Below are 14,225 nucleotides of genomic sequence, written 5' to 3'. Positions count from 1 at the left end.
TAACAGTCTTCTGAGCCTACTAATAGGAGCAGAAGGCCCCTAATGGCCCATATCTATTAGCTGATAACCACTGATAACCCCCATTCAATCGAGTGATATCATTCGAATCGGCAACATAAATTAAGATTTCATGTGGACTTTAAAATGTTGAGAAAATTAAGTGTTTAAACAAATCATGTATGAAAAGTTTGTTTCTTTTAACCCTCTCAGCATATGTTAGCTTTTTATTAGCCTCTTAGCATGCTCTTTAAGCATAGTTTATTAAAAACATATTTAAAAATTGTGAAACGGTTATAACATGGTAATCACTTATGCAACATAGAATGCTTCAGTAGCATTACACATGTTATAAGTAGGCCCACACTTAATCTGCGCGCACAGAATTCCGCAGATTTCCAGATTTTCTGCAGATTTTTGGCCCATCATTAATTCTGTTTATTTACTTGAGTAAATGTGTGTAAATTTATTTTTATTTAGTTTTTAAATTAATTACAGTAATATTATTGACTAATATGAAAATGTTCATCTGATTTATGTACAATGCAGTTTTTAAAGTATTATTTTCTGTATTTTAGTAGATCTATTGTATGAGAGACTTGCTTTGTTCACCAAATAAAGTTATTTATTTGGATTTGTTTTAGTTATGATGTTTTAGTTGTGATACTCCTAAAATAATTCTGCAGAAATCCGCAGATTTTTACCAAAATTCTCTGCAGAAATAGCAAAAAATGTCCGCAGATTCTGTCTGGCCCTAGTAATAAGAACTCATAGCTTACATGGGGCTGTTATAAACGGCTGGCGAACAAACATATATGACTGGTAGTCTTAGCTTTACTTTATTCTAATTTCATGTTTTGTGTCACCACAGACTCACTCTCTCACTTCACCTCAGTATTGTTGCAGTATTGATCTAACATATAGGCAGTTAACCTGAAAGAAGTGACTGAAGAATTACAATCTGAAAAGAGCAACACGTGAACTGGAGTTTGCAATGCTAGCAGTCATTATTACCTCAATGTTACATGACTCTTAAAAATGATTGTAATGGTAATTTAGAGCTTTTTAAGTCTTGTGTTTAATTCACTTTGGGTAAAATAGTATTGCAATGTTCATACATTTATTAAATAATGAATGAATTTTATAATGAATTAAAAATACTGAATTTTTTTGGAGGTGCTATAAACTGAGCATATTCATTAATTCATTTTCTTTTCCGCTTAGTCCCTTTATTAATCAGGGGTAGCCACAGTGGAATGAACCGGTAACTTATCCAGCATATATTTTACGCAGCGGATGCCCTTCCAGCTGCAACCCATCACTGAGAAACATTCATACACACTCATTCACACACATACACCATGGACAATTTAGATTACTCAATTCACATCAATTCACATGTTTTTGGACTTGTGGGAAACCGGAGCACCCGTAGGAAACCCACGCAAACACGGGGAGAACATGCAAACTCCACACAGAAACGCCAACTGACACAGCCAAGGCTCGAACCAGCGACCTTCTTGCTGTGAGGCAAACGTGCTACCCACCGTGCAGATCAACTGAGCATATTCTGATAGTAAGGCTCATTGAAAATCATACTTCAACATACACTTGACTGCAGTTTCTAGGTAAAATAAACAATTTGGAGGAGTATAATGCCAACAACCTTTGTTCCTTTTCACATTAATGATATTTAAAGGCATATGATGCTGACGAATAAAGGATTATTTCTGAGCAATTCTTTGCACAACGCCAAATAAATACCATGAAAGAAATTAATGCTGATGATTAGTAATTGAATATGTTTGCCTCACCTATCTATCTCTGTATAGACAAATTTTCTGGCATGGTCAGTCTGCTCGGTTGCCCATTTTGTATGGTGTTGTGCTTGTAAGTTCCACAAAAGAGATAATGGCAATGTATAACCTATGGGGCTGTGATGTTCATTTCTCATATATTTGCTTTTAAAACCTCTTTGGTTGGGTTTAAGGAAGAATGGAGGTCAGTGGTTTGTTAGGTAACCTGTACACGAAATCCCGCCTTTTCGTGGATCTGAAGAAGGACGTGTATCTGAAAGATACAACAAAATGTAGTCCAATTGAGTGGTCCCCAACCTTTTTATCACTGTCGACCGACCAACGATTGACAACGATTTGACAAAACATTGCTGTCACTTTGATACAAGTTTTATTTATTGAGAAAATGACAAAGTACTGCAGTGTTTGTCTGAGTTACACACTGAATTAGTGTACCGAAATATTCCATACAAAGTGTGAAGCTGATCAGTCAGTTCTTGTCACGTGACTCGCGGTGCGCTCGCGGCATTCATTCAACTGGTTGCGTATGAAAGGCGCGAGCATGTCATGCCACGCACATCCACTGGAAATAATAAACTTGTGTGAACTCTTAAAAAGACTCGATATGCAAATGTCATTTGCGATCTCCAGCAGTTGATCTTCTTGCACAGACATGGTGGATTCACCTTATCTGTCGACAAATGGGTTGCAGATCTATTCCTTAGCAGTTTGTGGGTCTTTCACTGGGCTTTTACCCCTTCACAAAGAAACTTACCACTGCTCTAAGTATTGTTTTTCAAATTTGCAAAAGTGTACACATGTAGCGCCCTCTAGTGGACTTGTCATCTAAAACGTGTAATGAAACATACGCAGAGCAACGTATCTATATTTAATATTTTTTTAAAATGTAGTTTTAAGTTGTGCTGTTCCCTGAAAATTATGGCACACCTTATAATATTCATCAGCCAATCAAAATCAAGCATTCAACACTCCCATCGTATAAACATATTTAAAAGACTGTCTACTGCATTAGACTAACTAAGAATTGGACTAGTTTTTATATGCTATTGTTCTTTTGTTTTGATTATTTCTATAGTCTGCTTCGCATAAATGTATCTGCTTAAATGTAAACATGAAGGACAGAATTCATTTCAAATATAAACCTTGTGATCAGTTCAGTGCGTCCTTTTTAAATGAATGTATTAACTTGAGTTTGAAAATTGAATCACCTTTTGGATCGCCCACCTATTCCAACTTTTCCACTAAAGAACCTGTGTGTCTCTCTCTGAATGACTGACACACATAAGAGGCTTTGATGAGGCGTAGGGTTAAGAGGACATTCTGAGAAGAAAGACGAGGGACTTGAGGAAGACACCGGCAGAAAAATGCAGCCATGGATATCAGGAGTCTTGAGAAAATGAGCTGCTCAAACTCGCCCCCTTTTTACCTTCCACCCCCTCCTGACTTTCTTCAGTGGGACATTTTTTCCCTGCCCTGCACCCCGAGGCCCCCCATTATCCGACCCTTCCGAGGGAGAGAGTCAACAACATAATGCAAGAGGCCTGACACAAAGCATCTCCCAACAACAGGACCCCCTTTTTCTCATTAACACCCTCTGTTCAATCCTTCTCCTACATCCTCACCTTGAGCTTCCCTCTTCAGTCCCATCCTCATGTAACCTTTTGCTCCATCAAGGGCTTTTTTTTCATCCTGTGAGGTTTCTCGAGTCTCACTGGTGGCTGAAAGCACCTCACGTTTCTTCCTTTCTGAGCCACAGTCATCAGCATCGAATCTGATCAAGCCAACGCAATTCTTTTTCTCTCGATGACCCTGATGACTTAGTATAGGGTCTTTCTACTTCGTGTCCTGGTTTTCTTTTCCTGTTCTTTGTGTCTAAATAGAAAAAGCATGTCCTCGGGTGTCTTTTTTCCCTTCAGGTTGGATGGGAGAATTGATTTAGGTTTGTACACACTTGATCTGACCCTGTGGCGGTTGCTGAGCATGCGCATATCTGTGTCTCGGTTGGTTCTGATGGTCCCATTACCAGTTTGTTCTTCCCCCCACCTCACTATACGGCGATGTGGAATGACCCCGGCCATGGATAAATGCAATGGAAAGAAAAGAGCTGAAATTCTTTTTCCACCCTCCAATGGACGAATGAGACTGAGGGCAGAGGGGAGAGTGAGAGAGAAAGAGAGACGGGTGTGTGTACGGAGAGTACTAACACGGCTGAGAGGATTGGATTTTTTGGGATTGAGCTTAAAAAAAAAGTATATTAGAAGCGTCGGGCTTATTAAAGGCCATCTCTTTTGGATTTACCAAGTAAATGGATTTGGGATGCAACTTCCAGAACAAATGATTTGTATGTTTGGGAAATATGTTAGTATTAAAAATTACTCATTTACTCAATTTGTTCAATCCAATTTAAATTAACATGGAGCAAATGTGCTGTTACACTTGTTTTATTCAGACAAGTCTGAATGTTGATGACTAATTAAGTTAACTTTCAAGATCTAAATTAGAATGAAAAGGTGAAGACCAACAGAATTTTCTATACAAATATAGAAAATAGTGGTTCATTCCACTGTGGCGACTCCGGATTGATAAAGGGACTAAGCCAAAAAGAAAATGAATGAATGAATATTTCTTAAGTTTTACATTCACAAATGCAAATTCTCAAATATGCTGTAAAACCCAACAGTCAACTTCATCAAAGGAATTGAGTGTAGTTAACTCACAATTGACTGAAAGTTAATTCTACTCATTTAAAAAGAGATTTGTACTCAGTGTTGACAGTAATTAGTTAATTAAATACCTCATTACTTCAACTACTAGATTAGTTTTTTTTTTAAAATCAAATGGTTTGAGTTGCCTTATTGGGTTTTACAGTACTCAGTTGGTTTGAGTTCTCTTCATTTATCGGGTTTTACTGTGCTCAAATTGCTTCGTTTATCCAAATAGAGTAAGTTCACAGTACTCATATAGTTTTGTTTTTTTTTTTACTCAAATGGTTTGTAGCAATTGGTTTCCTCTAATGATTTGAGTTACTCTCATCAAAGGAGAGTTTAGAGTCAATAATTGTGCCAAGGTATTTGTATAATTGCACACTTTCGACGGCTTGTTCATATTAATAAGTTGTAAGAAACTCTCTAATGGTTACCAAAGTTTTAACGTGTTGCAATTTAAAAGGGAATTGATTAAATTTAAAGATGTAGTTTAACTGATTTTTTTTTTGGTGGCAAAAATTACCTTTAATCTTAGAAATTCATTTGCTAATTAACACTGTAAAAATACTGGGTTGCACACAATTCCTTTATATTGTCTCATCACAAATCTATTACGTTAACTTAATTGTTTTTACTTATTTAAGTGTATTGAACATAAAAAAATTGTCAAAATACTACTAATAATAATAATTATAATAAAGTATTGTGTTGTTTCAACTTATTTTAATTATGTAGTTTAAACAAGCAGCAAGTCTTTTTTTTTGAATGAAGAAACATTTGTTTAACAGTTTTTCAAGCTTTGTATTTTTTCCAACACAATCTCATGACAATTCGTAACTTTTTAATTTAGTGGCTAATTCATATGAATTCGTACGATCTCATTTATACAGTTTAGTACGATTTGATCATCACCCAATGATGGTTGGGTTTAGGGGTGGGTTGGGTGCCACGCCTCCTTTTTTAAAATCATACATTTTTGGACGACTAAACTGACAAAACGTAAAATGCCTACGTTTACTTGTGAGATCAGGCAGACTTTTTCATGATTCTGTGATAAACAGAAAGAACAGTGCATTTATTTAAAATAGACTTCAAACATACACATGTTTGTGAAAGTGCAGTATGCATATAAACAGTATACTGTGCGTATATCTCTCTATGGTACGCAATACTTTCTGTAAATATTTTCTTTAGATTTACATTTATTTCTTTTTAAAAGAGTGTTGCTTCAGTATGTATCTGAACCCGCTCCTTTTCATCAATTCTAAAAACATCTTAGGACGCATAACTTTTTCTAATTTAAAAACACCAAGTTGTTTAAAGTTTTTTTCTTCCCCTTGCCCTTGAAAGGTGTTCAACAACATTCCTTTTACACAAAAAGTGCTAACATTTGCTTGTTAAACAATAATTTAGGCTGTCACCGCATCCATCATCATCAGCCACCTCCCTGAATCCCTTTAAAATCTTCCTGAAGATGTATTATCGCAAAACACCTGACACTGTACGCTGAGAGAGACAACACACCACCATAATGGAGAGAGACAAAGGGTCGTACGTTCCTCATACCTGCACTACTGAATGCTTTTTAATTGCTGGTGATTTTTACTTGTTGGTGTTTTGCACACCTGAAACAAACTCCGAAAAGTCACCAAAGAGCCGCGCCGAGGGAAAACGAGATGACAGAAAAAGGAGGCTGAAAGAATGTGTTTGATTGCAGCTAGTGCTAGTTATGGTTTAGTTGGTAGTGTTAAGCAGTTGGTCCATTGTGTTCTTTGTGCATTGCTGAGTGTTGCAGCTATTGAAGTGCAAGAGAGAGGGGAAAAATGCGTGCACTGACATTCTCTAATCAAATACAGCAATCAGGAACCTCAAACCAGCATTACACCATTTACAATCCCTTTTAATTTATAATCAAAAATTGAGCGGGAGAGGGAGCCGGGAGGGAGAGCGAGAAGAAGAGAATGACAGACACAGGCAGGTCATTACATCTCTCTTTACTGGGCCGATGAGAGCAATGAGGAATTAATCAGTGGCCATTAGACGGTATTTACTCACCACTGTAGGGGTTGTGATCAGACCAGCACTTCCTCTCCATCTATCACTGGCTCTCTTTTTCTTTGCTGTGGTGTCAGTGATGGACAATCAGATGTTTACTTCTTCTTGACCTTTTTGATGGAGGTTATATGATGTGCGGTATTAATGCAAGGATATAGGAGCATTAACGCAATGGTAACACAATAGCTGCCAACCTAGAAAACATTTTGAAGTTTAGAATTAAGCAGTTGTTTTACCAAATCCCTTTAAGGCAAGTCATTTCACCCGGTGGCCATCTTTAAAATGCCTCTCGAGCAGTATGCCTGGGCATTATGTCTGAATGGGGAAACATTAAATTCTCCAAAACTATTTGAAAAGCTTAGCATTACATTACTTATTTGGAATCACCAATAAAATTAAACAACAACTGTCTCATAAGTTTCGTTTCTACTCGTCCAATTCAAGCAAAATTAGCATATTTTCAGATTGCCCAAGCTAATGTGCATGCACACTCAAAGGAAACAAGATCACGACACCAACCTCATTTATGGCCGTTTTACATATTACCATCCTCTGGATAATGATCGTCCAATTTAATAATAATTTAAACTAATAATAATTTAAACTAAAACAGCTCACGATCTTGCACCATGATTAAAAACTGCACAATTAAGACAATAAAGCATTAACTGAGAGGAATCAGAAAAGGTTTTCTAATTTTAACAGTGTCCTTTTTCAAATATCTCTTTCAAGTATTTAACCTTTGGTTAAGAAAAAAAAAATAAAGTAACTCTTGGAAATTGCTTGAAAAACTGCTCTTTTATGGCTGTTATGACTTCAAGATGCTATTGACACCAGGTATTAGCATGCATTTATATGCACCTCTTCAGACCACTTGCCACATTTCATCAGCACCCTTCCTTCTTATTTTAACATGGTTTACTTTCATGGAACCATGCACTTAGTGTAATAATGCAAGAGTGCTATCAAATGAATGCACACCCAAACATGGATTAGTTGGAAAGAAAACAAATGAAAAGGACAAGATGGCAGTGCAGTGGTTAGCACTGTTGCCTCACAGCAAGAAGGTTGCTGGTTTGAGCCTCGGCTGGGTCAGTTGGCATTTCTGTGCGGAGTTTGCATGTTCTTCCCATGTTTTCTCCGGGTCGTCTGGTTTCCCCCACAATCCAAAGATATGTGCAATAGGTTAATTGGGTAAGCTAAACTGTCCGTAGTGTATGGGTGAGAAGAGAGTCTATGGGTGTTTCCCAGTAATGGGTTGCAGCTGGAAGGGCATCTGCTGCATAAAACATGTGCTGGATAAGTTGGCGTTTCATTCCGCTGTTGGCGTCGCGACCGCTGATTAGGGGACTTGGCCGAAAAGAAAATGAATGAATGAGTGTAGGACAAGATTTCAATTTTATGATTGAGCTTTAAATTGAATTTTTTTTTCAATATAATACCTTGTTTTTGGAATATTTTCTCACAGAATGTCATGAAACAACAAGCCCATGTTAGCATAAAGTAAGTAGGTGGTACTTTGTGGTTGTTTATTCGCATTTAATGCTATGAAATGACTGACTACATGTGTTTTTGACTTGATTTAAAAACCAAGCTATTTTTTAGGTTTATGACAAATGCATGCGATTACTTTAAAAATATCAGTCTACATTTGAGTGTACTTTTAACACAGCACTGTTTTGTTCCTCTTTCCTTGCTAAGAAATGTGTATGTGTGTGCGTTGACGGCAATCCATCAAGCATAGTGCAGGAAGCGAGACAGGTCGACTCTCTCTTAAATCACCTCCTTTAATCTCAGCCGTGGGCCACTCTGACCTGTGTTAGCTCAGGCCAAACAGAGCTGAGTACATCTCTCCACAAATCAACCCTCAGTCCTGGACCTCAACAGGATACTGAACTCTATGACTTGCTGTGGTCTATAAGTTCTAATCTGAGCAGTGTTTGGAGGCTCAGACTTTATATAAGTCTAATTTTTGATCCATGTGCAGGGAGAGTTCAGCGGGTGAATCGCCACTTGAAATGACTGGCACCGCTGGCCAATCCCATTATGGCACGAAACCTCTTCAAACTCCCGATAGCAGTACAAAAGAGTCCCTGCCACACTCTGCAGCTGATAGGAGCAAACAGTTAATGATGTTTGCTCAAGATTATCAGCCTCCCTCTAGTTAACCAGAGAGAAAAGGAAAGAAGGGGGCAAGGCTTTGTTGTACAGATGTTTGTAGGGTGTGACTGTGGCCAAGAGGAATGTCACCTTTAGGGTGAATTATTGGCCAGTTTTTTTGTTGTGGTGGATTAGTTCACCAAGAGGTGATGAAGGAGTGTGAATAAATACAAAACATGTATTTAAAAATTGTGTTTTATATTAGTAAAATGCTCTTAATTGAGAAGAAACTGCATGAGAGATGTCCTACAGTGAACTGTATTAAAAAGAAATAGAGGATGAAATTGTAGACGAGTGTTTATTTGTTTCTAGGCGAGAGCTCAAGGAAAGCCAGAATGCCGGGTTGCTCCGATTATTCGTTGTCTTAGCAACCCGTAGGCATCTAAAGGAGGGATCAGTACGCTAGGTTGAATAGCACGCAAGGGTGAAAAACTCAGCAATTAAAAGCAATAGAAGTGACAATTAATATTGTGAGCAAGCAAATAGAGTGCTATGCCCTTTCGAGCATGCTCAACGCTCACCCCATGCTCGACTTAGCGCTTTTCTCCTCTTAAATTCCTCCCTGAAGACCTCTCCACTCTTCCACTTGGTGAAATGGTTGCTGCATGTTCTTTTCTCCGCTATGTGTACTGTAGACAGAAATGGCTGGTGTTTAGGAGAGTCAACTTAAGAGGGAACGCATTTCAAGCGCATAAGAAAGCGTTAATTGTTGCTTGTGTTAGCCTCCAGCATAACCCTACCCTTGGGTCAAAAACATGTCACTTATGTCAGCCTTTTATTAAAGGTATTGATCTTATTCTTTCAGGCGTAAGCGGGCACAACCTTTGAAACCTTATTGGCTTCGAACTTATTCACTTCCATTGATTTTTAGCTGTGAAAACAGCTCATTACGCTGCTTGTAATTTAATTTTCTTCTCATATTGTTTGTATTTTTATGCATCATCATAAACACAACTCTTCGTAGAGCAAGTAGTTTGACTGCTTACGCCTGTTAATTATTCCTAGTCACTTCCTCTTAGACAAATGTGTCAGATGTTTTAAAACATTCACAAAGAATGAACTCAATATGGTCAATAGAGCTTGCATTTATGTGGATGATCAGTTGATCAGTACTGTGAAACTCGACCTTAAATAGGTGGATCAGGTATGTTTTTTTTTAGGTTAGAGCAAGACTGTGCAGAACTGTGGCCCTCCAGGAATTGAGTTTGTGATAGTGCCCAAACTCAGTCCTAGAGGGCCAGTGTACTGCAAAGTTTAGTGGTAACCCCAATTAGGCTGCATCCGCCATATCCATTAAGTTAAATTCACCATATCTGACTTTTAGGTCCGCCTGTTTACAGTCATTTCAAAAATGTCTCATAACCGATGTCTACACTGTAAAACCCTGCAGTCAACTTCATTAAATGAAATGAGTGTAGATAACTCAAAATTGACTGAAAGTAAATTCTACTCATTTGAAAAGTATTTTGAACTCAGTGTTGAGGGTAATGAGTTAATTAAATACCTCATTACTTTAACCTACAGTAATTGGAGTAAGTTCATAGTTCTCATATAAATTATATTTTTTAAATGGTTTGTTGCAAATGGTTTCCTCAAACGGTTTAAGTTATCTTCATTTATCAGGTTTTACTGTGCTCAAATTGCTTCATTTACTCTAATGAATGAAGTTCACATTATCCATTAGGATCAGTTTTTGATCTTAAATGGTTTGTTGCGACCGGTCTCCTCAAACGGTTTGAGTTACCTTAACTTTTTGGGTTTTACAGTGTATGTATATGCTAATCTTTACACTGGCTTACATGACCATGAGAGCAACTACTGACCCTTAAATTATTGATGGACTTTTGCTTATTCATCTTTCATCTTATTTGTAACTCTCCCTCATGCATGGCCTGTGGTATGTTTTCTTTTACAGGCCGATTTCTGTATGCACCATGCAATTGATTGACGCCTCTTTCTACAAACTAATTAAATGAGACTAAATCTCCTTAATGTGTAAATCTTCTTTTTTCTTTACTAGCTGTTTCCATCCAAAGATGTAAATAAAATGTATGCGCAGAACTGGAATGTCACATACAATATTTGCAAATAAAGCACTGTTTGCATCCAATGAGTTAAAAGAGAGCAAATTTATCAGCTCCTGATAATATGGTGCCAAAAATCAAAAAGAAAAGATGAATTTTCTGTGGTAGGAGAAGCCACTGTGGGCCTTATATATATTTTTTCTTATGTAATAGATTATTTGCGCCTAAGACAGAGATTTTAGAAGTAGATTTTGGAGGCATGAGATTTTGGTGAGCACCGCCACTCAAGACAGTTCTGAAAGTAATAAAACCAAACCATTAGGCACTTTTGTTATCACATGATCTGTTAAAACAAAATCATATAACGTGTTTTGATGCACATGCTGGAATTTATTTAATAAGTATGTTACCGTGAAAGTTTATTGGAATTTCTTTTATTGGATAAAGTTTATCTTAGTACATTTTTCATGTGCATTTCAAAATGTATGCACATCTTGGTGTTGTTCATTGTTTTTATGCGATATTCCAAAATGCACATAAAAGTAGGGGGATGTAAAGATAGCTAATGGCTTCTATCCATTGCCACACATGAATATTAAAGGTGTCATCCACATCTGAAATACCCATTTCATATCCTGAATTCATGATTTGGGGCACATCCCAAAAAGGGGGGTACTTCAGGGAAACGACTAATGCTGCTGTCACACTAGAGTTTGAGCTTGCGAAATTCTGGTGTATGGTACTGTGAAAGGGGACAGGATAAAACAACACCATTAGACTTAAAAAAAGAGAGATTGATCCATATTTAAATTTTTCTGTACAGAGAGGTCATGTTTTGTTCTTCAATTGGTCTTACACAGTCAAATGATGCAATTTCGCAGGTCAGAGTTCATCAAACTTGAAATTTTCAATGCAGCAAACTGCAAAACTTGTCGCACGAGCTTCCGTTTACGGTCTGCCGCATTCGCATGCATATGAATGGAAGTCAATGGGGGGACCAAATGGAGTGTGACCCCCCCATCCCACCCAGCTTAATAAAAAAAAAAATAACTGAGAACTCAACTAACATTTTAAAAGTTGTAACATTTTGAACCTCAGATGGTGTGTAAAATTATTATTTTTATTTGAAGATGATCAAAAACATTGGAACATAAATTAGCAGCTATAATCGTATCATCGAAGTATGCATGGTTATAGCCTTTAGCTTTATACGATCCCTCAAATCCTAATTAAACACACCTGATCCAAATAATCAAGGTTTTCCACTACTAGAAACATCCAGACAAGCACCTAGCAACAGACTGAGATGTGAGGATTACCTCATCCCCCCAAAAATAATTCTCTAGCCCTTATTGCAGTCCAAAAGCACTAGTTTGCTATTCCTCAAAATAAATGAACATATTTTAACCAAATTTGAGAGATTGCTATCCTTCTATTAGAAGTCTGTTCGCTCAAATCTCTGATGCTTCAAAATGTTCGTACAGAGATCCAACAATAAATCCACGTGAGTCAAGTGGTTTTATCCAGGTCTTCCAGTGAGAAAATAATGACTGGATTTTGAGTTTGGGATAAACTAAGCCTTTAAATCTGTTGTATGTTAACCTTTGAACAGGCTTGGATACACCTGCTTCAGCTAAAACAGTATGCTTCCAGTGATCTAATTAAAGTGCCACTGCTGAAGTGTCAGTAACTGATCAATTAATTATAATAAAGTCAACTAGTCAGCCATCATAATATATTTCAACCAGCTGGTCTAAGTAGAAACAAATGATCCTTCACAGTGAGCAAGTTTACATGGACACAATTTAATACAATTAAGACAGTACTCTGATTAAGAGTCTACCATGTAAATTTTTTATTAATTTAATCTGATTATAAAATCGAACTAACCAGAAATCGGATTAAGATATGTTGAGTATGCTGATTTTAATTACATTTTTGAAGTGCAGTACAGACATGTAAACACCGCATTCAAACTATTATCGTCGTGTAGGATTTTCGCCACATTTTTATGACAGGATAGTCTGTACATGGATATTTGACACCAATTACCACCAACTACCGAGTCAGTGAAGGACTACAGGCACATACACCCTGAAATGAGTTTTTTATTTCTCCCATATGCTGTGTGGTATCAAATTCCATTAAAACAACACTCTTCCAGCAGTTCACACTCTCATCCAATATCTTGTTTGTCATGGGGGGCATGCATGAAATGTTCCTGAATGAAAAGTGTGTGCCAAACTGCAGTTAAATTAGAAACATTTAAAATGAAAATAAAAGAAACGAAATTAAATTAAACTCTGGAGGAAATGTGGATAGTGCGATGACACAATGACGTTAATTATGTGCTATAACATGTAAAATGGGATCAAAAATCGACTCATGTAAACACCTTAATCATATTATTGTGTTATTCAGATTAAGGCAAATAATTCGATTACTGATGTCCATGTAAACGTAAGTTTAATTGGCAAGTGATCTGACCAGTAATAGCACCAAATATAAGGTAACCTCCATCCCCATTTTACACAAGAGCAATGGTTTGTTTTTACTGTTGTACACAAACAAAAGTAGACAATTTAAAGTTTCAACTGAATAAAAAAGTATATTTTCTTTTCACTGCTGCTGTAAATGCATCAACCCCATGAAACATCTCTTCTAGAAAGCTCTAAAGTGTCACTCATCATTGAAATGTTAAGTCCCCTGTTGTTATCCTTAGTCTGATTCACGATGTGATTTGGTACTGTTCTTCATTTTAACCCTGTGGCCTGACCTGTAGGCTATCACTTCAGTCTTTATTTAGTTTACTTAATTTCAGGTCACATTCACATCATCAGGACGTTATTCAAATGCACACTGAGGACATTTCTGAGTGCTTCTGTCTGAAATCAGCAGGCCATGGCTGGTGGTAGTGAAAATATGTAAAAGATCAAGGTTACATTAGCCTACAATAACTCTTGGGCAAACCTCTTAATAATAAAGGTAAAAGAATGTTTCAAACATACACTGAATCCATTAATTTATTCATTTTCTGTTGACTTGGTCCATTTATTAATCAGGGGTCACCACAGCGGAATGAACCATCAACTTATCCAGCATATGTTTTACACAGCGGATACCCTTCAGGCTGCAACCCAGTACTGGCAAACATCCATACACACTCATACACACGATTACACTATGGCCAATAGTATGGGCCACTGTGGGGGAAACCGGAGCACACGGAGAAAACACACACAAACTCCACACAGATATGCCAACTGGCCCAGCTGGGACTCGAACCAGCAACTTGCTTGCTGTGAGGTGACATCGCTTACCACTGAGCCACTGTGTCTCCACACTAAATTCAAAACTACACAAATGCCTTAAAGTCGCATGAAATGAAAATGTACCCTTCTTATTTTTATATGCAATAGCAATGCTTGTTACGAAGGATGTGCACTTCATTTTTTTGTACAATTTTA

This window comes from Danio rerio, chromosome 17 (assembly GCF_052040795.2).
Source record: "Danio rerio strain M-AB ecotype USA chromosome 17, GRCz13ab, whole genome shotgun sequence".
NCBI lineage: Eukaryota > Metazoa > Chordata > Actinopteri > Cypriniformes > Danionidae > Danio > Danio rerio.
The sequence above is the reverse complement of the archived record's forward strand: the minus strand, read 5'-3'. Positions refer to the sequence as shown.